We start from the raw sequence: 26,668 nt of genomic DNA, 5'->3' as shown, positions 1-26,668 counted from the left end.
TGCTCATTTTATCATTTGTCTGTCTCTGTCCATCACCTCTTTCTTGGTGGGACAGGATGAGGTTGGGGATCCAGGGCTAGTGGTCCGTGTGTCTGTGACTGGCACTCATGTCCGGTGTGAAGGTTGGTGCAATGCTGTTACGGATACCAGTATCCTGTGTGTGTGTGTATCCTGTGTTCTTTTCTCTCCTCCCATCACAGGTGAAAATCATCACTCCCCAATCAGTCACCAATCCAAACATCAATCAGAATACACACCTCCTCCTGTTTCCTACCCTATCACAGTTCCTTTCCCTTGGTTTAAAAACCCTGTCAGTTGTTTGCTCTAGAGCTCAATCTTTCTGTAAATGCCATGTCTGTAGGTCTCTGTGTTTCACGCTCTCGTTGTGTATTAACCTCTCTTTTGTTTGAGCACCTCCATAGCACTTTGTCCTCACCTGTGAGTATTGTTTTTGGTTATGGTGTTTGTGTTTGTTTGTTTGCTGGTGGGAAAAGGGGAAACCAAGACAAGTCGCCCATGGGCATACACTACCCGTAGCTGGACTGTTAAATACACTAGTTAGAACTGGGCGGACCACCCACTGTATTTTTGGTTAGTTAGTTAGCTGTTGTTAAAGTAGGCTAGTCTAGCTTAGGGGTGTTTTTGAATACTTATTGTTTCTTTCCTTGGGTCCAGCTCAGCCCCCCCCCCCCCCCCCCATTACCGTGTGTTTTCAAGTAAACCTTGAGTTTGACTGTAGATTTCAGTTGTCCTGATTATTTCGTTCTCACTTTTACTTTGTCACTATTAGAATTTGTATGAGTTATGTTACGGGTCTCATTACCATCCCAGCTAGACTGTCGGGCCAAAAGGGATTCGTAACATAAGTGGGGGCTCGTCCGGGAATTGTCTTTACTGACACCCCTGCCGCTCATGTAGATTGTTGTAGTGGTATAGTTCAGTGTTGAGCGTCATAGCTGAAGTAGCATTAGTGTTTGCTATTTTCGTTGGCTCTTGTGAAGTAGGTTAAGATGGCTACTTTTGAGTTGAAGTCCTTTTTGGATAACCCTTTGTGGGAGGTTTTTGATAAATGTCGTAGAGTTGATTTAATGACCTTGGCTGACCATTATTCAATATCGATTCCGCAGTGTTTAATTAAGGCGGAGGTTAAACAGTTAGTGTTAAATGTATTGTTGGAAGAGCAGGTGCTTGTGTTACCGCTGCCTGAGCCTACTACCCCTGTAGGGGATGTTGCTGCTCCTGTAAGCCCATTGGTGTCTGATAATGAGGGCGAGGCTAAAACACCAGCCACATTGTCCCGTTTTGATCCACTCTCCCCACTGTCAAACGGTGATGCCAGGAGGGATGTCCGTTTAGCACAGTTCCAACTGGAGGCGGAAGAGAGCCCAAATTAGGCGAGAGACTCTCCAGTTGGAGATGTGTAAAATTGAGGCAGAAAAAGAACGAGAACAGCGGCAGTTAGATTTGGAGATGTGTAAAATTGAGGCAGATAAAGAACAGCGGCAGATGACGTTTAAAATGCGCCAGATGGAACTGGAGGCGGAGAGAGCGAGGCTAGCCTCCAGTCCTGCTGTCACTGTTAGTGAGTCGTCCTCACCTGCTGTTTCCTCAAACACGTTTGACATTAGTAGGCAGATTGCCTTAGTACCTTTGTTCAGAGTCGGAGGTTGACTCCTATTTTTGTGTATTTGAGCGTATAGCTGTTGCATTGAAATGACCTGAAGACATATGGTATACCGACAGAAATTTAGGTCTCATAGAAAGTCTTCTAGTAAGACTTATGTGGAATTTGCTAGAGACAAGGGAAATCTGTTTGATAAATGGCATGCTGCTAGTAAGGAAACTGATTTCAACTCTCTCCGGGAGTTAATCTTGTTGGAAGAGTTTAAAAATTGCTTACCCGAACGCATTGTAGTTTACCTAAACGAACAGAAAGTATCCTCCCTGGCAGAAGCGTCTGTGTTGGCAGACGCGTTTGTGTTGACGCACAAGAGTGTTTTCGGCTCAAACTGAGAGTAGAGCCACAGAGTTGCCTACTTTTAGCCCTCGTCGGCCAGCAGTAGTATATCAAGCACGCCAGAAGAATGAGCATTCCTGTTTCTATTGTCATAAAGTGGGACATATGATTAATGATTGCTTCATGCTTAAACGCAAACAAAGGATGCCTCTTCGTGCCAAGCTGCCTTCAGGTGTTGGTCTAATTCGTACAGTTGTGAGGTCTGCAACAAAACAGGTGCCTCCGGGTAACTGTAGTTTGAAAGTCTCAGTCCCCGACCGCAGTTATGAACCATTCATTTGAGGGGTTTGTGTCCCTAACGAATGACGACGCGTCTCAGCGTCCGGTTAAAATCCTTAGAGATACTGGTGCGGCGCAGTCGTTTATATTGTCTGATGTGTTGCCCTTATCTGACGATACATACTGTGGTTCCAGTGTGTTAGTGCAGGGTATTGAAATGGGTTTTGTTCCAGTGCCATTGCACTTTGTGAAAGTACACTCTGAGTTAATCAGTGGAATATTCAGAGTGGGGGTACGTCCTATGTTGCCAGTGAAAGGTGTGACCTTTATAATGGGTAACGATATTGCCGGAGGAAAGGTAGTACCCGTATTGGAACTATTGGATAAAAGTGACCACTCTCTCTCTAATGAGCTGGCACAGAGTTATCCACATGTGTTCCCCGCTTGTGCTGTCACTCGTGCTCAGGCACGACAAGGGGGTGATGAGAGATTTGTTGAACACTGTTCTGTTCAAAGAGGTTGATCAAGAGGATGGATTGTGTGATATCTCTGAGGAGCTGATCACCTCTGACAAACAGCCCAGGAAAGAATCAAAGATCGTTGAACTTATTGCTGATGCAATACAGATACCAGTCACTCGTGAGTAGCTGATTGCTAACCAAAAGGTTGACAACAAACTTGCTTAATGTTTTTCTAGTGTTGTCTCATTGGAAGATGTAAAGAACGTGGCTTACTTCATTGATGGTAATCTCCTCATGCGTAAATGGAAATCCCATGTTGACGCAGGTGGAGATTGGAATGCTGTTTACCAAATAGTGATTCCTACAGCCTTTCGACAAAATGTGTTATCCCTTGCTCACGATCACCAGTGGTCTGGTCATTTAGGAATCACAAAGACTTATGATCGGATCCTTTGACATTTCTTTTGACCGGGTTTAAAACAAGATGTGGCTCAGTTCTGTCGGACATGCCACACATGTCAGATAACAGGAAAACCAAGTCAGGTTATTCCTCCCACTCCTCTTTGTCCCATACCTGTCATAGGTGAACCATTCGAGCATGTGGTGGTTGATTGTGTCGGACCGTTACCGAAGACAAAATTGGGTAACCAGTTTTTGTTAACGATTATGTGAATGGCTATAAGATACCCCGAGGCCATTCCTCTGCGAAGGATTACAGCCCTGGTAGTGAGTAAAGCCTTAATAAAATTCTTCACGACATTCGGGTTACCTAAGGTGGTACAAAGCGATCAAGGTACGAATTTCCTAACCAAGCTCTTCAAGCAGGTGTTAAAATCCTTGTCAATTACGCACTGTATGTCAAGCGCCTATCACCCAGAGTCTCAAGGTGCGCTTGAAAGATGGCATCAGACACTGAAGTCTATGCTACATAAATATTGTTTGGAATCTGAGAAAGATTGGGATGAGGGAGTTCCTCTAGTTTTGTTTGCTGCTCGTGAAACTGCAGGTTTCAGCCCGGCTGAACTGGTGTTTGGTCACACAGTGAGAGGAACAATGAAAGTCCTTAAAGAACAGTTCTTGTCCCAAAAGTTGTGTACAGGAGATGAGAATGTGTTGGACTACATTAGTCGCTTTTGTGAGCGCCTACACCGAGCTTGTGCTCTCGAAGCTCTGTCTTCCTCACAGAGGAGCATGAAAAGACATTATGATAGAGGCTTTCTCGTCCACTACAGCCAGTTGACCAAGTACTGGTGTTATTACCTGTTCCAGGATCTTCACTGTCAGCTCGTTTCTCTGGTCCTTATTTAATTGAAAAGAAAATAAGTGAAACTGACTATGTGCTTCAAACTCCTGATAGACAACGCCAATCTCGTGTGTGTCACATTAACATGTTGAAAGCTTACCACACCCGACCTATCACACAGTTAGAGTTCGAAAACAGAGGAAGGTACTGCTGTCTCCTCTGCTACTACTGCTATCATAGTGGACTGTCATATTGATGATGTTGATGGATTGGAGTTGCGCAATACTCAACAGCAGTGTGTTAGATGGCCCAACTCAGAAATGCTGCTGTCTATCCAGTCAGGTTTGGTTCATTTAATGGATGGACAGGCTGATGATATTGTGAGGCTACCACAGTTTTCCATGTCTCTTTAATGACGTTCCTACTCGCACAAACGTGTTGGAACATGATATTAATGTTGGAAAAGCTACACCTATCAAGCAACACCCATATTGTATCAATGCTTCCAAGAGGAAGATAATGAGGGATGAGGTTAAATATTTGTTGGAGAATGACCTGGCTACGCCAAGTTCCAGCCCTTGGAGTTCTCCTTGCATTCTGGTTCCTAAAGCTGATTGTACGTCCAGGTTATGTACGGATTATCGAAAGGTAAATTCTGTCACAATGCCAGATTCGTACCCGTTACCCAGACTGGACGACTTTATCGACACTTGGTGCTGCTAAGTATGTAACTAAGTTGGACCTCTTAAAAGGTTACTGGCAGGTTCCGTTAACTTCACGTGCTTCTGAGACTTCTGACTTTGTGACCCCAGACAACTTCCGACAGTAGTCGTCATGGCTTTTGGGATGAGAAATGCACCAGCCACTTTCCAACGACTGGTTAACTCTGTATTAGCTGGCGTTCCTAATTGTAGTGCATACCTTGATGACCTAGTGAAGAGTGGTCAGATCATGTTGACTTTCTAAGGGTAGTATGTGAACGGTTGGCAGCTGCTTCTCTAACCCTGAACTTGGCAAAGTGTGAGTTTGGGGAGGCTACTGTTGCCTATCTCGGTAAAGAGATTGGCCATGGACAGGTGCGCCCTGTTGATGCCAAGGTCTTGGCTATAACTGCATTCCCTGCACCTACCACCAGAGGAGAGCTACGCCGCTTTTTAGGGATGGTTGGCTACTACCGTAGCTTCTGTAAAAATTTCTCTGCGGTAGTTGCTCCATTGACCGATTTGCTCAGTCCGGCTAGATCATTTGTGTGGTCCCCTGATTGTAAGAGAGCTTTTGAATCTGCGAAAGCACTCTTATGTAGTACCCCTGTACTTGCTGCTCCAGATTTTGAACAACCATTCAAACTTGAGGTAGATGCTAGTGCCAGAGGTGCTGGTGCTGTTCTACTGCAGCAGGACAAGAGTGGAGTTGATCATCCTGTTTGTTATTTTTCCCGTGAATTTAATAAATGTCAAACAAACTATGCGACAATAGAACAATAAGCTCTTGCTTTGTTGTTGGCTCTGCAGTACTTTGAAGTATATATTGGTTCCAGTGCCCTACCAGTGATTGTATATACTGACCATAGCCCCTTAGTTTTTCTCCACCGGATGTACAACCAGAACCAGCGCCTTATGCGTTGGGTGCTGATTGTACAGAATTATAATTTGGAGATCCGCCACAAAAAGGGTTCTGATAATGTATTGGCAGATGCTTTGTCTCGTGTGTAAAAATGATTTTTGTATGTTTTGTGAGGTTGACTTTGTTGTTGTTCTTGTGAGTATTCATTGAAATACTGTGGTCGCAATCCCTAGGGTTGCTCTTTTAAGGGTGGGAGTGTTACGGATACCAGTATCCTGTGTGTGTGTGTATCCTGTGTTCTTTTCTCTCCTTCTCCCCTCACAGGTGAAAATCATCACTCCCCAATCAGTCACCAATCCAAACATCAATCAGAAGACACACCACCTCCTGTTTCCTACCCAATCACAGTTTCTTTCCCTTGGTTTAAAAACCCTGTCAGTTGTTTGCTCTAGAGCTCAATCTCTCTGTAAATGCCATGTCTGTAGGTCTCACTCTCTCTTTGTGTATTAAGCTCTCTTTTGTTTGAGCACCTCCATAGCACTTTGTTCTCACCTGTGAGTATTGTTTTTGGATATGGTGTTTATACACAGTGTAAGGGGATAAAGAATATGTACATAAAGATATGAATGAGTGATGGTGCAGAGCAGCATATGCAAGATACAGTAGATGGTATCGAGTACAGTATATACATATGAGATGAGTATGTAAACAAAGTGGCATAGTTAAAGTGGCTAGTGATACATGTATTACATAAGGATGCAGTAGATGATAGAGTACAGTATATATGTATACATATGAGATGAATAATGTAGGGTATGTAAACATTATATTAGGTAGCATTGTTTAAAGTGGCTAGTGATATATTTTACATCCTTTCCTATCAATTCCCATTATTGAAGTAGCTGGAGTTGAGTCAGTGTGTTGGCAGCAGCCACTCAATGTTAGTGGTTGCTGTTTAACAGTCTGATGGCCTTGAGATAGAAGCTGTTTTTCAGTTTCTCGGTCCCAGCTTTGATGCACCTGTACTGACCTCACCTTCTGGATGATAGCGAGGTGAACAGGCAGTGGCTCGGGTGGGTGTTGTCCTTAATGATCTTTATGGCCTTCCTGTAACATCAGGTGGTGTAGGTGTCCTGGAGGGCAGGTAGTTTGCCCCCGGTGATACGTTGTGCAGACCTCACTACCCTCTGGAGAGCCTTACAGTTGTGGGCGGAGCAGTTGCCGTACCAGGCAGTGATACAACCCGCCAGGATGCTCTCGATTGTGCATCTGTGGAATTTTGTGAGTGTTTTTGGTGACAAGCCGAATTTCTTCAGCCTCCTGAGGTTGAAGAGGCGCTGCTGCGCCTTCTTCACGATGCTGTCTGTGTGAGTGGACCAATTTAGTTTGTCTGTGATGTGTATGCCGAGGAACTTAAAACTTACTACCCTCTCCACTACTGTTCCATCGATGTGGATAGGGGGGTGTTCCCTCTGCTGTTTCCTGAAGTCCACAATCATCTCCTTAGTTTTGTTGACATTGAGTGTGAGGTTATTGTCCTGACACCACACTCCGAGGGCCCTCACCTCCTCCCTGTAGGCCGTCTCGTCGTTGTTGGTAATCAAGCCTACCACTGTTGTGTCGTCCGCAAACTTGATGATTGAGTTGGAGGCGTGCGTTGCCGCGCAGTCGTGGGTGAACAGGGAGTACAGGAGAGGGCTCAGAACGCACCCTTGTGGGGCCCCAGTGTTGAGGATCAGCGGGGTGGAGATGTTGTTGCCTACCCTCACCACCTGGGGCGGCCCGTCAGGAAGTCCAGTACCCAGTTGCACAGGGCGGGGTCGAGACCCAGGGTCTCGAGCTTGATGACGAGCTTGGAGGGTACTATGGTGTTAAATGCCGAGCTGTAGTCGATGAACAGCATTCTCACATAGGTATTCCTCTTGTCCAGATGGGTTAGGGCAGTGTGGTTGAGATTGCGTCGTCTGTGGACCTATTTGGGCGGTAAGCAAATTGGAGTGGGTCTAGGGTGTCAGGTAGGGTGGAGGTGATATGGTCCTTGACTAGTCTCTCAAAGCACTTCATGATGACGGAAGTGAGTGCTACGGGGCGGTAGTTGTTTCGCTCAGTTACCTTAGCTTTCTTGGGAACAGGAACAATGGTGGCCCTCTTGAAGCATGTGGGAACAGCAGACTGGTATAGGGATTGATTGAATATGTCCGTAAACACACCAGCCAGCTGGTCTGCGCATGCTCTGAGGGCGCGGCTGGGGATGCCGTCTGGGCCTGCAGCCTTGCGAGGGTTAACACGTTTAAATGTTTTACTCACCTCGGCTGCAGTGAAGGAGAGACCTCATGTTTCCGTTGCAGGCCGTGTCAGTGGCACTGTATTGTCCTCAAAGCGGGCAAAAAAGTTATTTAGTCTGCCTGGAAGCAAGACATCCTGGTCCATGACTGGGCTGGATTTCTTCTTGTAGTCCGTGATTGACTGTAGACCCTGCCACATACCTCTTGTGTCTGAGCCGTTGAATTGAGATTCTACTTTGTCTCTATACTGACGCTTAGCTAGTTTGATAGCCTTGCGGAGGGAATAGCTGCACTGTTTGTATTCGGTCATGTTACCAGTCACCTTGCTCTGATTAAAAGCAGTGGTTCGCGCTTTCAGTTTCACGCGAATGCTGCCATCATTCCACGTTTTCTGGTTAGGGAATGTTTTAATCGTTGCAATGGGAACGACATCTTCAACGCACGTTCTAATGAACTCGCACACCGAATCAGCGTATTCGTCAATTTTGTTGCCTGACGCAATACGAAACATGTACCAGTCCACGTGATGGAAGCAGTCTTGGAGTGTGGAATCAGCTTGGTCGGACCAGCGTTGGACAGACCTCAGCGTGGGAGCTTCTTGTTTTAGTTTCTGTCTGTAGGCAGGGATCAGCAAAATGGAGTCGTGGTCAGCTTTTCCGAAAGGGTGGCGGGGCAGGGCCTTATATGCGTCGCGGAAGTTAGAATAACAGTGATCCAAGGTTTTGCCAGCCCTGGTGGCGCAATCGATATGCTGATACATTTTAGGGAGTCTTGTTTTCAGATTAGCCTTGTTAAAATCCCCAGCAACAATGAATGTAGCCTCAGGATGTGTGGATTCCAGTTTGCAAAGAGTCAAATAAAGTTCGTTCAGAGCCATCGATGTGTCTGCTTGGAGGGGAATATATATATACGGCTGTGATTATAATCTAAGAGAATTCTCTTGGTAGATAATGCGGTCTACGTTTGATTGTGAGGAATTCTAAATCAGGTGAACAGAAGGATTTGAGTTCCTGTATGTTTCTGTGATCACACCACGTCTCGTTAGCCATAAGGCATACGCCCCCACCACTCTTCTTACCAGAAAGGTGTTTGTTTCTGTCGGCGCGATGTGTGGAGAAACCCGCTGGCTGCACCGCATCCGAGAGCATCTCTCCAGTGAGCCATGTTTCCGTGAAGCAAAGAATGTTATTCTGTGATGTCCCTCTGGAATGCTATCCTTGCTCGGATTTCATCAACCTTGTTGTCAAGAGACTGGACATTGGCGAGAATAATGCTAGGAAGTGGGGCACGATGTGCCTGTCTCCGTAGTCTGACCAGAAGACCGCCTCGTTTCCCTCTTTTACGAAGTCGTTTTTTTTCGGTCGCCGGATGGGATCCATTCCGTTGTCCTGGTTGAAAGGCAGAACACAGGATCCGCTTCGTGAAAGTCATATTCTTGGTCGTACTGATGGTGAGTTGACGCTGATCTTATATTCAGTAGTTCTTCTCGACTGTATGTAATGAAACCTAAGATGACCTGGGGTACTAATGTAAGAAATAACACGTAAAAAAACAAAAAACTGCATAGTTTCCTAGGAACGCGAAGCGAGGCGGCCATCTCTGTCGGCGCCGGAAAGACAGCTTTGACAGTGTCATTCAACCCTTTGCTCTTTTCCAGGACGATCCTCTCATTTTCAAACCTGGTAGGTACCATGTAAAAGTTATGGCTGTCAATCAAATCAACAAATTGAATCCTATGTGCATTTAAATGAATTGACAGGAAAGTAAACTTTCGCAGATGACACCATTCTACACCACTAAACGAAGACAACACCATTCTGTATACTTCTGGCCCTTCTTTGGACACTGTGTTAATTAACCTGAAGACGAGCTTTAATGCCATACATCTCTCCTTCCGTGGGCTCCAACTGCTCTTAAATGCAAGTAAAACTAAATGCATGCACTTCAACCGATCGCTGCCTGCACCTGCCCGCCGTCCAGCATCACTACAGGCATGTCAGTGTTCTGCCATGATCAGCGAAGAGCCCGAATCTCAATCCCATTGAGCACATCTGGGACCTGTTGGATCGGAGGGTGCGGACTAGGGCCATTCCCCACAGAAATGTCTGGGAACTTGCAGATGCCTTGGTGGAAGAGAGGGGTGTCATCTCACAGCAAGAACTGGCAAATATTGTGCAGTCCACGAGGAAGAGATGCACTGCAGTACTTAATGCAGCTGGCGGCCACACCAGATACCGACTGACTTTATTAACCCCCCTCCAAATGCAGTTGACAGTGAGGACTTTTCTTTCTTCTTTTGCTGAGTTTTTAACTGCTCAATGTAATTCATCTCCACAGCATTTTACATTCAGTGGTAACTTGGTGTAAGATCAGCTTGGCTTTTGAGTTCTGAGTATTTTTACAGATGTTCTGCACATTCTGTTTCAGGTTTCATCATTGCAATAAGATAGGATGCATAGTAAACTGCCCTTATGTGGATGTCTCCTATAAGTGGTCAGGAGGTGGCTTTCTCTCCGCTGTGGGAGATCTGCTCCTCTTTGGGAATGCTCTGCTCTACAACCACAAAGTGGCCTACCTGAAGGGTGGTGCAGACCTCCTGTCTGGCTTCCTCAAACCAGAGACAGCACAGGCTCTGTGGGCATGGTGGACAAGACAGGTCTGCTGGGATAAGGATGGGCTGTATGCGCAGGGCTGGCTGGTGGTGGAGAAGGATACTGCGATGTTCCGATGGATGAATGATTTATCATCCGCACTCATTTGTATATTTGAAACTGCTTTTATACGTCTACCTTTGGTATTTTTTATAAAATACAATCTTCAACTTTGGTGTGTAATGTTGTAAATCATGATTGATAATCACCTTTGTGCAATTGAGACTACCCACCACTAGGTGGCAGCAGTATACTGCTTTTCTATAAATGGGAACCAGTGATTCCTGAAGTCACACCTTGAAGTGTATTTTCTAATTAGGTCGGACTTTTGCCCAATCCCCTCCCTCTCATCGGTTTCTGGGTCACAGAGAAGTGGTCGACTAGTCTTTCAATTTGTTAGTAGGTAAAAGGAAGACAGTCCACCCCTCCTCGATAGCTTCCTTTTGGCAAGGAAGCACAAGTGTTGCCTACTTCAGAAGTTTTGAAATCTGCCACACCTCCAGCTGTGTGAAACCATGCACATGTTTAAAAATGATATGCTACTTATCCTTTTATCTGTAACTGTCTTGCACAGCAAACTTAATTTTTATTCACTTTACATACTTATTTTGGGATCCACCCCTGTCATTTGCCTGATGACACTTGAGTGGAGAAGGAGCTTCTAGGCTTGTTTGACATTGATGATGACAGCATGGTGACTGCCAACTGACTGATCTACAAATGACATTGCATCATTAATAACCACTCATATTTGTAAATCAGTCAGTCTCAATTTACCCAGGATGCTTAACTGTTTTGATACTCTCAAACACGGCCTCTCATTTCATAGAAGCTCATTTTTATCCATGTTCACTCTCCTGCTGCCGCTCCTCGATTAAGTTTGAACTTCTTTAAAAGGAGGCGAGAGAGGATGAATGAGAGAGGAAGCAGGAGTTAAGCTAATTTAATTAAGAAACAGCCAATATCTCAGTTGCATACTCCTCTCGCCTCATCTCCTCAAACCCATTGGAGGAGAAGGTAAGAGGGGCATGACTTATGGATTTACTCATCCAATAGGTTTTGAGAAGGAGATGAGAGAGGACGTGAGGATAATGCAATTGAAATCTTCTGACAGTCTTTTCAATACTGATAAGTACCTCAATTGTTTAATCTACTTTCTCTACTTCAGCAAATCAATTGTAGGTCATGCTGGGTGGAAAGAGCAGTTTGCATTAGGTCTGTTCAAGTTGTTGGGGTCCTATCATGGATCAAAATGGAATTGACACCAACCCCGGTTTCCCTCATTACTACCTGTTACATTTAAAACTATATAAAACACCTCAGGGGCACAGTGGTAAATGGGGGTGGTCTTCGGCCATGAATACATGAACATGACTCATAGTAGTTCATATGAGATGAGGGTCCCTTAGCACAGTCTGTTGGTTGAAGTCTAACGTACATCTGAAATGGAACTGGTGACATTTATGGAGATTATATTATCTGAATTATCTATGATCCAGACTCATTGATGAACCTCCCATGAATGCCAGTACCACAATGTAAACCATTGTATTTATGGCAGATATTACAATCCTTACTTATAACTCAATTACATTACTTCAATAGTCTTGATTGACATTGATTACTGAAGAAAACACAATGCCTTGTTTCCTCATTTATTATTGTGATTTGTGATATCGCAAATGATGTACACTTTCTGGTGTGTCTTTGTTGTATACATTCATTAAATAATACAAGCTTACAAGCTTACTGTAACTAATGCTCACTTCATGTTTGACTTGAAATGAAAGTTTCACAAATAGATGCATTATTCTACATTAAAAATAACTGTTCTAATTATCATCCCACTGTGCTCTAATCTACGGTATACCAGGCTCAAAGCAAACATTGTATTCATTTGAATGAAGGCATCAGGTATCACTCTTCCATTTTTTTTTTAAGCATGCATTCTGTGTCAGAGGAAAATAGCCACTGGCATGAAATGCCTTGTAACAGGTTATAATCAGTCCTACGCCCAGTCACACAGACTGGAGAGAAAGTGGGTGACTGTGTGTCTACAGCAGCTCCAGCTTTTGATGGCCACTCAAACAGGTTTGATGCTTGATGCAAAATGTTTGTGGGTGGAGGTCTCCTCTGTCCTCCTGGTCATTCGTAGCCGCATCTCTAGTGGCATCCAGACCCCAAACCATATCACGCCACCATCCATGAAATATTTTATTTTAAATCTTTTGTTATCCAAATAATATGCAACATGCCTCAATCTGTGGGCTCTACTCTCCAATACTGTTGTTCACTGTTTTTCTGCTGGTTCTTTGGTTTGGCCTTCCATAACCTAACAATAAAACAAATACAAGGAATGTCTCAGGCCAACAGTAGAAGAAACTGTATCAGACCTGAAAGCACTATTCCTGCATACTTGTGTATTCATGAACCAAGCTAAATTAATGTGCTTCTTACTTGCAGGTGTAGTAGATGACTACTGTGATCATGACTAGAATAAAAAGACAATGATGACAACAGCAGCGATCAGTTCTGTCTCATCTGCATCGTGTGCAGTGATCAACAGCTGGTCCAGCTCACACCGACTGCCTTTGTAGTTCTCACTGCAGCTGAGGGAGACGGAACAGCGTTATTCTCGAGCAAGCCTCCACCAGCTGAGAAACGAGCCATGGTAGGTCTACCTGGTCTGAGCTAAAGTAAAACAAAAGCTAAAACACCATGCTGAAGTTCCCAGAACATACTTAGCTCATTGCTTCCTTAGCTCATCACTTTACACCTGCTTATGGCTGACAAACTATTAGCGACATTAGAGAATAGTGATGGGGGAAAGAGCATGAGAGCAACTTACACACAAGAGTGTCCATAAAAGGAATTTTTAAGCATGTTCCTCCATTCATACAGTAGGAAGTCTCTAACTCATTACATGGGTCATCTTGGTCTACAAAAAAGACAGAATAGATACATTTCAGAAACACTGACACATATAGATACATAATGTGGAAATTCTCAATATTCCTTCTCAAATGATTTTGCCAAACTATTTTACCTGCCATCATTTGATTTTTTTTCTATCCTGAAGAATGCGACAGTTATTTTATATCCCCACCTAAGACAATGTATAATGTACAAAAGTAACAGCTCATTATTGTGTTGTTATGTGTTAATAACATTTAGACTACGTTACCCAGCAGGCTATGCGGGAGGCGGATGATTGAAGAATGCCTTGCATGGCTAAACATGGAGTTTTCTAGCTGAAGTATATGTTCATTAAAAGTAGTTAAACCTACGCCCCAGTTTGTCATTATATAAGGAACAAACCTAACAATTATGAATCTAAATGGACAACAAGATAGGAAATAACCAGAAAACAGGCAAGATTCATGTTTTGTAATCATTCTACACTAAAACAAGGCATACCAGAAGTAAGTTGGTTGTGTGTCCTTAATCATATGAAGGTCTTATCACCTTTGCATGAAAATAATGAAGAGGTTTGTTATTATTTTACCAACAGTATTGTTATGATCCTCTTCTTACCACCTCATAACATTCAGTTTGTGTTAGGGTTAGTGCAGGTTTCTAAGGTGAGTCACAGAGGCAGACTGCTGGAAATAACTCTGACAACTGCTCTTTCTTGGACCTTAAAAGGCACTAATGTGGGCGTGTTCCTTTGAGCCAAGAAATGTTGTGATAGCTGTTTGTCCACATTGTAAATGGAATGCTAAATGTTAGGATTATCTCTATTGATTCTGACTCATTTTGGTAGAATGCCTGATTGAGTGAAATGGGGTCGTTTTCAATGAGCGCCTCAGAATCTAATATTCCCACCATAGAGTAGGTAAACAAAGGCTTTTATGAGCCACTAGTGGAAATGATAGGTCATTTTACAACATTGACCTTTCAATAAGAGAATGTGCATTGGTTGTTTACTTTCATACAGACAATAGGTGTCTGCAGACACTGTAATGTAATGATACAGGAAGGCATTAGCTTGTCAAAGCCAAGTAATTATGATTGCATCACAAAATCCATCCACAGGTGGGAAAGGGGATACCTAGTCAGTTGCACAACTGAATGCATTCAACCAAAATGTGTCTTTCGAATTTAACCCAAACCTTCTGAATCAGAGAGATTTGGGGGCTGCCTTAGTCGACATCATCGGCACCAAGGGAGCATTTGTTGTTGGGGGTTAACTGCTTGCTCAAGTGCAGAACGGCAGATTTTTCCACCTTGCTGACTTGGGGATTCAAACCAGCGACGTTTCAGCTACCTGTTGTCTGTGTGATTGCAACATGGCTTTACATAGATAACCTGTGGGTTTCGAGAGACAATGGAATGACTGCTAGGCTGAGAGGGAATTGGAGCAAACAGTGCAAGTATGACTGGAATCGTGGCAACTTTGCTTCGCTCTGGGCGTCTTAATGACATTCCTCCTGCCTCAACACTTTCGGCATGCTTGTAAACATTGTTCTGTGGACTTTTTCAAAACCGTTAGAATGTTAACTCATCAGTCTTTATTATACCTAGCAAACGTTCCCAGAACATTAGCTAAGATTCCCATTAAGTTCTAGTTAGCGTTTTTTATCTAACATTAGGATGATAACCTTCAGAGATGTTTTAATTTTTTTATATGTATTTATTTTTTAACCCTTTTTCTCCCCAATTTCGTGAAATGCAATTGCGATCCAATTACGATCTTGTCTCATCACTGCAACACCCCAACAGGCTTGGGAGAGGCGAAGGTCGAGTCATGCGTCATTCGAAAAACATGACCGGCCAAACTGAGCTTCTTAACACCCTTCCGCTTAACCTGAAAGCCTTCTGCACCAATATGTCAGAAGGAACACCATTCAATTAACAATCAAAGTCAGCCTGCAGGTGCCCATCCTGCCACAAGAAGTTGCTAAAGTGCGATGAGCCAAGTACAGCCCCCCTCAACCAAACCCTCCCCTAACCCGGACTATGCTGGTCACCCCCGGTTGTGACACAGCCTCGGATCGAACCCGGGTCTGTAGTGACGCCTCACGCACTGCAAAGCTGTGCCTTAGACCGGTGCCACTAGAGAGGCTTCAGAGAATGTTTTTGATGAAAATCTATTTGGAATGTTCTCCTAAAATTCACTAAAATGTTGTGCACAACATCTGTAACAACCACCACATAACATTCCCCAAAAGTTTGTATGTTTGTATAAAACACTTGCCTGATGTTGCAAGAACGTTCCTATAACACATTTCATCCTTAAGAGTCTATGCCGTGGGTGCATACCAAGATTGTCATACCAAGAATCATTCAGCTATTTGATTTAGAATTGTAGGACCCCTTTAGGTATTGAACAAATCAATGGAGGCTGCTGAGGGGAGGACGGCTCATATTAATGGCTGGAATGGAATAAATGGAAGGGTATCAAACACATCAAATATGTGGTTTCCATGTGGTTGATACCATTCTATTGACTCCATTCCAGTCATGAATATGATCCGTCCTTCCCTCGGCAGCCTCCACCGAAACATACAGTTGAAGTCGGAAGTGTACATACACTTAGGTTGGAGTCATTAAATCTCCCTTTTCAACCACTCCATACATTTCTTGTTAACAAACTATGGTTTTGGCAAGTCGGTCAGGACATCTACGTTGTGCATGACACAAGTAATTTTCAAACAATTGTTTACAGACAGATTATTTCACATATAATTCAATGTATCACAATTCCAGTGGGTCAGAAGTTGACTGTGCCTTTAAACAGCTTGGAAAATTCCAGAAAATGATGTCATGGCTTTAGAAACTTCTGATAGGCCAATTGACATAATTTGAGTCAATTGGAGGTGTACCTGTGGATGTACTTCAAGGCCTACCTTCAAACTCAGTGCCTCTTTGCTTGATACCATGGGAAAATCAAAAGAAATCAGCCAAGACCTCAGAGAATAATTGTAGACATCCACAAGTCTGGTTCATCCTTAGGAGCAATTTCCAAATGCCTGAATGTACCATGTTCATCTGTACAAACAATAGTACGCAAGTATAAATACCATGGAACCACGCACCTGTCATACTGCTCAGGAAGGAGACGCATTCTGTCTCCTAGAGATGAACGTACTTTGGTGCGAAAAGTGCAAATCAATCCTAGAACGACAGCAAAGGACCTTGTGAAAATGCTGGAGGATACAGGTACAAAAGTATCTACATCCACAGTAAAAACGAGTCCTATATTGACAACCTGAAAGGCCGCTCAGCAAGGAAGAAGCCACTGCTCCAAAACCACCATTAAAAAAAGCCAGACGACAGTTTGCAACTGCACATGGGGACAAAGATCATACTTTTTGGAGAAATGTCCTCTGGTCTGATGAAACATAAATAGAGCTGTTTGGAGGAGGCTTACAAGCCGGCGAAAGAACACCATCCCAACCGTGAAGCACGGGGGTGGCAGCATCAGGTTGTGGGGGTGCTTTGCTACAGGAGGGACTGGTGCACTTCACAAAATAGATGGCATTATGAGGCAGGAAAATTATGTGGATATATTGAAGCAACATCTCAAGACATCAGTCAGGAAGTTAAAGCTTGGTCGCAAGTGAGTCTTCCTAATGGACAATGACCCCAAACATACTTCCAAAGTGGTGGTAAAATGGCTTAAAGACAACATAGTCAAGGTATTGGAGTGGCCATCACAAAGCCCTGACCTCAATCCTATAGAAAATTTGTGGGCAGAACTGAAAACGTGTGTGTTAGCAAGGAGGCCTACAAACCTGACTCAGTTACACCAGCTTTGTCAGGAGGAATGGGCCAAATTCACCCAACTTATTGTGGGGAGCTTGTGGAACGCTACCCGAAACGTTTGACCGAAGTTAAACAATTTAAAGGCAATGCTACCAAATACTAATTGAGTGTATGTGAACTTCCGACGCACTGGGAATGTGATAAAAGAAATAAAAGCTGAAATAAATCATTCTCTGCTATTATTCTGACATTTTCCATTCTTAAAATAAAGTGGTGATCCTAACTGACCTAAGACAGGGAATATTTACTATGATTAAATGTCAGGAATTGTGAAAAACTGAGTTTAAATGTATTTTGATAAGGTGTGTGTAAACTTCCGACTTCAACTGTTTATATAAAAAAAATATTTGATGAAACATTGAATTTGGCCTTACTGCCCATAGAAACACATTGACTAACAGATTCATGCATGTAAAAACAGATCGTCAAAAGGAAGTTTGTTTTAAAGTGTCTGTCCTATATCTAAAAGATATAAGAAAGATCAGTAAATTATTATACATGTTTTTTTACCGATATTTAACAACAAATAATTGGCACTAAACTACTTCCATATGTACTTCCATGTTTTTTTAAATGGTACTGGCTCCTTTCAGAAGAGTCCTATGAAGCGAGAAAACCATTGTGTTCGTGAAAGTCTCGTCTTTCCATAGAGTTGTCATATTAGTTGGTAGGCCCAACCATTCGGACGCTACAGGTGTTTATGTGAGAAGACCGATTTTCGGCATGTCTCATGGTCTGCAACACCGCTATAGATCGGCCACCTTCAACCGCAGAAGCGTAATGCCGTCATTGGCGGATGTTGATGGGGATTTTTGTATTATGCTATTTAGTCCGTTTTTATGACGTTCAGAGCATATTTGTTTTAGGTTTAACACAATATTCCATTGATGTTCACGCAATATACATTTTACCTTGTCTTGGAAGTGCTCAGAACATTTCAATTAATATTTACATGGCATTCGGGAAGTGTTCAGACCCCTAACCTATTTCCAACTTTTTGTTACGTTACAGCCTTATTCAAAAATGGATTTTAAAAATTATTATTATCTTCAGAAATGTTTGACATTTTTGCAAATTTATTAAAAATATAAAACGGAAATACCTTATTTACATAAAGTGCCTTGCGAAAGTATTTGGCCCCCTTGAACTTTGCAACCTTTTGCCACATTTCAGGCTTCAAACATAAAGATATAAAACTGTATTTTTTGTGAAGAATCAACAACAAGTGGGACACAATCATGAAGTGGAACAACATTTATTGGATATTTCAAACTTTTTTAACAAATCAAAAACTGAAAAATTGGGCGTGCAAAATTATTCAGCCCCTTTACTTTCAGTGCAGCAAACTCTCTCCAGAAGTTCAGTGAGGATCTCTGAATGATCCAATGTTGACCTAAATGACTAATGATGATAAATACAATCCACCTGTGTGTAATCAAGTCTCCGTATAAATGCACCTGCACTGTGATAGTCTCAGAGGTCCGTTAAAAGCGCAGAGAGCATCATGAAGAACAAGGAACACACCAGGCAGGTCCGAGATACTGTTGTGAAGAAGTTTAAAGCCGGATTTGGATACAAAAAGATTTCCCAAGCTTTAAACATCCAAAGGAGCACTGTGCAAGCGATAATATTGAAATGGAAGGAGTATCAGACCACTGCAAATCTACCAAGACCTGGCCGTCCCTCTAAACTTTCAGCTCATACAAGGAGAAGACTGATCAGAGATGCAGCCAAGAGGCCCATGATCACTCTGGATGAACTGCAGAGATCTACAGCTGAGGTGGGAGACTCTGTCCATAGGACAACAATCAATCGTATATTGCACAAATCTGGCCTTTATGGAAGAGTGGCAAGAAGAAAGCCATTTCTTAAAGATATCCATAAAAAGTGTTGTTTAAAGTCTGCCACAAGCCACCTGGGAGACACACCAAACATGTGGAAGAAGGTGCTCTGGTCAGATGAAACCAAAATTGAACTTTTTGGCAACAATGCAAAACGTTATGTTTGGCGTAAAAGCAACACAGCTCATCACCTTGAACACACCATCCCCACTGTCAAACATGATGGTGGTGGCAGCATCATGGTTTGGGCCTGCTTTTCTTCAGCAGGGACAGGGAAGATGGTTAAAATTGATGGGAAGATGGATGGAGCCAAATACAGGACCATTCTGGAAGAACCTGATGGAGTCTGCAAAAGACCTGAGACTGGGACGGAGATTTGTCTTCCAACAAGACAATGATCCAAAACATAAAGCAAAATCTACAATGGAATGGTTCAAAAATAAACATATCCAGGTGTTAGAATGGCCAAGTCAAAGTCCAGACCTGAATCCAATCGAGAATCTGTGGAAAGAACTGAAAACTGCTGTTCACAAATGCTCTCCATCCAACCTCACTGAGCTCGAGCTGTTTTGCAAGGAGGAATGGGAAAAAATGTCAGTCTCTCGATGTGCAAAACTGATAGAGACATACCCCAAGCGACTTACAGCTGTAATCGCAGCAAAAGGTGGCGCTACAAAGTATTAACTTAAGGGGGCTGAATAATTTTGCATCCAATTTTTCAATTTTTGATTTGTTGAAAAAGTTTGAAATATCCAATAAATGTCGTTCCACTTCATGATTGTGTCCCACTTGTTGTTGATTCTTCACAAAAAAATACAGTTTTATATCTTTATGTTTGAAACCAAAAAATGTGGCAAAAGGTCGCAAAGTTCAAGGGGGCCGAATACTTTCACAAGGCACTGTATGTATTTAGACTCTGCTATGAAACTCGAAATTGACCATCCAGTTTCCATTGATCATCCTTCAGATGTTTCCACAACTTGATTGGAGTCCATCTGTGGTAAATTCAATTGATTGGACATGACTTGGAAAGGCACACACACACCTGTCTATATAAGGTTCCATAGCTGACAGTGCATGTTAGAGCAAAAACCAAGCAATGAGGTCGAAAGAATTGTCCATAAAGCTCAGAGAGAATATTGTGTTGAGGCACAGATGTCTGCAGCATTGAAGGTCCCCAAGAACATAGTGGCCTCCATCATTCTTAAATGGAAGAGTTTGGAACCACCGAGACCCTTCCTAGAGCTGATCGCCCAGCCAAACTGAGCAATCAGGGGAGGAGGGCCTTGGTCAGGGAGGTGACCAAGAACCCAATGGTCCCTCTGATTTAGATGGGATAACCTTCCAGAATGACAACCATCTCTGTAGCACTCCACCAATCAGGCATTTATGGTAGAGTTGCTAGACGGAATACACTCCTCAGTAAAAGAAACATGACAGCCCACTTGGAGTTTCCAAAAAGGCGCCTAAATGACTCTCAGACAATGAGAAACAAGATTCTCTGTCTGATAAAACCAAGGTTGAACTCTTTGGCCTGAAAGCCATACATCACGTCTGAAAAAACCCAGGCACCAATCCTACGGTGAAGCATGGTGGTGGCAGCATCATGCTGTGGGGATGTTTTTCAGCTGCAGTGACTGGGAGACTAGTCAGGATCGACTGAAAGATGAACAGAGCAAAGTACAGAGAGATCCTTGATGAAAACCTGCTCCAAAGTGCTCAGGACCACAGACTGGGGTGAAGGTTCACCTTCCAACAGGACAACGTCCCTAAGCGTACAGCCAAGACAACGCAGGAGTGGCTTTGGGACAAGTCTCTGAATGTACTTGAATGGCCCAGCCAGAGCCCTGACTTGAACCCGATTGAACATCTTTTGAGAGACTTGAAAATTGCTGTGCAGTGACGCTCCCCATCCAACCTGACAGAGCTTGAGAGGATCTTCATAAAAGAATGGGAGAAACCCCCCAAATACAGGTGTGCCAAGCTTGTAGCATCATACCCAAGAAGATCCAAGGCTGTAATCACTGCCAAAGGTGCTTCAATAAAGTACTGAGTAAATGTGATATTTTAGTTAACATTTTTTAACACATTTACATTTTAAATGTGAAATGTCTCAATCTGTTTTTGGTTTGTCATTATGGGGCGTTGTGTGTAGATTGATGAGGGAAAAAACAATTTGATACATTTTAGAATAAGGCTGTAATGAAGAAAATGTGGAAAAAGTCATGGGGTCTGAATACTTTTCTGAATGCACTGTAGATAAACCCTGGATTGCTGATACCATTACAGTGGCTTGCGAAATTATTCACCCCCTTGGCATTTTTCCTATTTTGTTGCCTTACAACCTGGAATTAAAATAGATTTTTGGGAGGTTTGTATCATTTGATTTACACAACACTTTGAAGATGCAAAATATGTTTTATTGTGAAACAAACAAGAAATAAGACAAAACAACAGAACCTGAGCATGTGTAACTATTCACCTCCCCCAAAGTCAATACTTTGTAGAGCCACCTTTTGCAGCAATTACAGCTGCAAGTGTCTTCGGGTATGTCTCTGCAAGCTTGGTACATCTAGTCACTGGAATCTTTCCCTATTCTTCAAGGCAAAACTGTTCCAGCTCCTTTAAGTTGGATGGTGTACTGCAATCTTTAAGTCATACCACAGATTCTCAATTGGAGTGAGGTCTGGGCTTTGACTAGGCCATGAATGTTTCCCCTAAAACCACTCGAGTGTTGCTTTAGCAGTATGCTTCGGGTCATTGTCCTGCTGGAAGGTGAACCTCTGTCAAATCTCTGGAAGACTGAAACAGACCATCCATCATTCCTTAAATTCTGACCAGTTTCCCAGTCCCTGCCGATTAAAGGCATTCCCACAGCATGATGCTGCCATCACCATGCTTCACTGTGGGGATGGTATTCTCGAGGTGATGAGAGTAGTTGGGTTTTCTCCAGACATAGTGTTTTCCTTGATGGCCAAAAAGCTCAATTTAGTCTCATCCGATCAGAGTACATTCTTCCATATGTTTGGGGTGTCTCCCACATGCCTTTTGGCGAACACCAAACGTCTTTGCTTATTTTTATCTTTCAAAATTGGCTTTTTTCTGGTCACTCTTCCGTAAAGCCCAGCTCTTTGGAGTGCACGGCTTAAAGTGGTCCTATGGACAGATACTCCAATCTCCGCTGTGGAGCTTTGCAGCTCCTTCAGGGTTATCTTTGGTCTTTTTGTTGCCTCTGGTAAATGCTCTCCTTGCCTGGTCTGTGAGTTTTGGTGGGCGGCCCTCTCTTGACAGGTTTGTTGTGGTGCCATATTCTTTCCATTATTAATAATGGATTTAATGGTGCTCCGTGGGGTGTTCAAAGTATCTTATATTTTTTTATAACCCAACCCTGATCTGTACTTCTCCACAACTTTGTCCCGACCTGTTTGGAGAGCTCCTTTGTCTTCATGGTGCCACTTGCTTGGTGATGCCCCTTGCTTAGTGGTATTGCAGACTCTGGGGCCTTTCAGAACAGTTGTAAATATACTGAGATCATGTGACATTTAGATTGCGCACAGGTGGACTTTATTTAACTAATAATTGGTTGCACCAGATCTTATTTAGGGGCTTCATAGCAAAGGGGGTGAATACATATGCACGCACCACTTTTCCGTAAAATCTTTTCCGTAAAGTAATTTTTTTCATTTCACTTCACAAATTTGGACTATTTTGTGTATGTCCATTACATGAACTCCAAATAAAAATACATTTAAATTACAGGCTGTAATGCTACAAAATGGGAAAAAATACAAGGGGGATGAATACTTTTGAAAGGCACTGTATTGGCTATTGAGGGGCTTTGAAGCCCCTGGTCGGCTATATTGCCACTCCCCAGTAGGATAAGTTCTCCATGGGAATTAATGGAATTGTAGTGTCACGCCCTAACCATAGAGAGCCCTCTGGGTTATCTATGGTGTATATGTCAGAGTGTGACTAAGGGGGTTTCTAGCGTTTGTATTTCTATGTTGGTGTTTTGTATGGTTCCCAATTAGAGGCAGCTGGTATTCGTTACCTCTAATTGGGGTTCATAGTTATTTAGCCCTTTTTCCCACCTGCGTTTGTCGGATATTGTTTTGTGTGAGTGCATTCAGCACCACGTCTTTCACGTTTTGTTGTTTGTTTATTGTTTTTTGTTTAAGTTGCACTTTAAATAAAGCTGTGGAACTCAACTCACACTGCGTCTTGGTCCGTCCTTTATGACAATCATGACATCTAGAGTATTTCAGTTAAATGTTTCAAGGTCAAAATTACATATATTTAAGTATTTTTTGTTGTTGTACTAGATACAGTGACATTAGTAATCTCATTAATAAATGAATTTCTAAAGTTGACAAAATATTTTTGCGATGGTGCGTGAGTGCCAAGATGGATGCACGGTAGCTTCAACACGGTGCCCATTACCGTTGTCCAGTGTATATGTAAATCATTGGTGCAGATCGATGATCACTTTGACTTTTCAGATCTTGAAAAATAAGGCAGAGGGGACCATATCAAAGCATCTCAAAGTAGGAATTATATCGGGTGTGTTTTTTGAAGTTGAACAGTACATTTTTACACAATATTTACAGTTTGCCTAAATAGTCATCCTCTCTTTTAGTAGAGTATAGCTGTACCACAATATCCCATTTTTCTAAAGCATGGTTACAGAATATGTGGGGTTGAACCAGCCACATAATTAACACTCTGAGCCACCAAGGTATAACTTTTCTGTCGTCTGTGTCCTGGTTGACTTATTTGACTGAAATAAAGATAAGGCCACATATATCCCCTGGTGATGCAGATTATCAACATATAAAGTGTAAAAAATATGTTTGTTTTTCTGGACTCCATTCCTGCCTGCCCTGACCTCGAGCATGCCTGCCATTCTGTACCTCTGGAACTCTGAACTGGTTTTGACCTTTTGCCTGTCCACGACCATTCTCTTGCCTACCCCTTTGGATTAATAAACATCTGGACTCTAACCATCTGCCTCCTGTGTCTGCATCTGGGTCTCGCCTTATATCCTCAAATGTGAATCGTCATTACGTCAGGAAAGAAACATCATGTGAATGTGCTGTATTCCAAACTGCTTTAAGGAGCTACACTTGCATGCTGAGAATGTTGTGGTAATATTATCTAAAACTATATTATCCTGTGTGGCTCAGTCGGTAGAGCATGGTGCTTGCAACGCCAAGCGTCGTGGGTTCGCTTCCCGCTAGGGCCACCCATATGTAACAGTAGTGGCCCCAGCCGACTTGTAAGTCGCTTTGGACAAAAGCGTCTGCTAAATGGGATATATTATAAATATAACATTGTCTAAATGTTATGAAGAACTCAAAGACAAAGTGTATATTGTGTGAACGTCAATAGAATATTATGTTAAACCGAAAATAACGTTCCTGTAATACTAGGTGAATGTTTTTTGCACCCTTAAAGAAACATTGTATAATCGTCCGCATGACTGGACAGTATTTGTGTTTTGGGAACATATATCTTTTGTGATGTCCCCACAATGTTCCCACCAGACTGTTCCCACAACCAGTGGTTTAAAACACTTTAAAGTACTACTTAAGTAGTTTTTTGTGGTGTCTCTACTTAACTTTACTATTTATATTTTTGGCAACTTTTATTTTTACCTCACTACATTCCCCCAAAAAAGTATGTACTTTTTACTTCATACATTTTCCCTGACACCCAAAGTACTCGTTACATTTGAATGCTTATCAGGACAGGAAAATGGTCCAATTCTTATCAAGAGAATATCCCTGGTCGTCCCTACTGCCTCAGATCTGGCGGACTCACTAAACACACATGCTTTGTTTATAAATTATTTCAGAGGGTTGGAGTGTGCCCCTGGCAAGAAAATGGTGCCATCTAGTTGTCTTAATATAAGGAATTTGAAATTATTTCTACTTTTACTTTTACTTTTGATATTCAAGTATATTTTAGCAATTACATTTGCTTTTGATACTTAAGTATATTTAAAACCAAATACTTTTAGACTTTTACTCAAGTAGTATTTTACTGGGTGTCTTACTTGAGTCATTTTCTATTAAGGTATCTTTACTTTATGACAATTGGGTACTTTTTCCACCACTGCCCACAACTTAATGAAACATTCTGGGAACCTTTAAAGAACAGACAAAATGTGTTCTGGGAATTTTCTTGTACTACCAGGTGAATGTTATTTTGCATCCTGAAATAAACATTGTGGACAGTTTTTGTATTTTGGGAACATCTTTTGTGATGTCCTCACAATGTTCTCACCAGACTGTTCTCACAACCTAATGAAACATTCTGGGAACTTTTAAAGAATAGATGAAATGTGTTCTAAGAATGTTCTTGCAAAATCAGAAAAATGTTTTATACAAACATTCTATAATCATCAGCTCAACTAAACTGTTTTTGTGTTATGAGAACAGTTGCCACAGAACCAATTTTGGTTTGCTGGGTAGCCAGCCTTGGAGGTCCAATGAAATACTATTGATATATTGTCACATTGATAAAATAACCCATATGCTATGTTGAAAAACACCATAAGAGAGTGCTCATCTTTTCAAATGCATGTTGTTGAGAGGTTGACTGTCAGGTCAAACACCAAACACTGAGCGTACAAAATATTAAGAACAGCTTCCTAATATTGAGTTGCCCTCCCCCCACCCCGGTTTCAAAAGCGATCCAGGGGAATGCTGGTCCATGTTGACTCCAATGCTTCCCACAGTTGTGCCAAGTTGGCTGGATGTCCTTTGGGTGGTTGACCATTCTTGATACACACGGGAAACTGTTGACCATGAAAAACCCAGCAGCGTTGCAGTTCGTGGCACGGTGTGCCTGGCACGTACTAGCACACTCCGTTCAATGGCACTTCAATCTTTTGTCTTGCCCATTCACCCTCTGAATGGCACACATTCACAATTCATGCTTCAATTGTCTCAAGGCTTAAAAATCCTTCTTTAACCTGTCTCCTTCCCTTCATCTACACTGATTGTAGATGGAAATGTAGTTTTAACAAATGACATAAATAAGTCAGGGATAAGTGCAAAGTCTTCTAATCATAATTACTATGTAATGTTTAAATAGGCCTACTACTTTTTGAAACTACAAGATTGCCTAAATGTCAGTCGTGTAGCATAATCTGAGGAACCTATAGCTAACCTATATCTAGATCTATGAAAGTTCTGTGACATTTGGGGATTCATCTTTTACTGCTGTGGGCTAAATCAAGGTCATAAAAGTGTTTCTAGGTAGTCTTAAACAAATCTACTTTGAAACAAAAGTATGCATCTCACACATGGTTATAGGCTTAACAAAATAAGATACTTGTACCATGTCAGATATAGAGTTGAAATGTTTTCCATTTATTTTGAGTTTGCATCCCGATATTACACTTTATATACATCACAGAAGACTGAAATATAACTAAACTGTTTGACATAGAAACAATAGATTTTCGGGTGTTACATTTTTTTTTGGGGGGGGGGGGGATAGGAAAAACATTCCACCCATGGGGACACTAGGTTATTTGACTGCAGGAAAGGGATGTATACCTTGGTTAGAATCTTTTTTGAAGTGACACAGAGTTGATGGAGGGGCATGCCAAAA

General features: G+C 42.3%; 1 protein-coding gene across 1 annotated transcript in view; it reads left to right on the top strand.

Annotated features, from left to right (window-relative positions):
* The first annotated feature begins 278 nt into the window (after positions 1-278).
* The window catches only part of LOC135524383 (transmembrane protein 266-like), a 99,081-nt gene continuing 72,691 nt past the window's right edge, over positions 279-26,668 (top strand). Inside the window, exons 1-2 of the mRNA XM_064951858.1 lie at positions 279-438; positions 12,903-13,110. The gene's annotated coding sequence lies outside the window, so the exon portion shown is untranslated. The remainder of the gene's footprint in view (positions 439-12,902; positions 13,111-26,668) is intronic.

Source organism: Oncorhynchus masou, chromosome 31 (assembly GCF_036934945.1).
Source record: "Oncorhynchus masou masou isolate Uvic2021 chromosome 31, UVic_Omas_1.1, whole genome shotgun sequence".
Lineage (NCBI taxonomy): Eukaryota > Metazoa > Chordata > Actinopteri > Salmoniformes > Salmonidae > Oncorhynchus > Oncorhynchus masou.
This window is presented reverse-complemented; position numbering and strand designations above follow the sequence as displayed.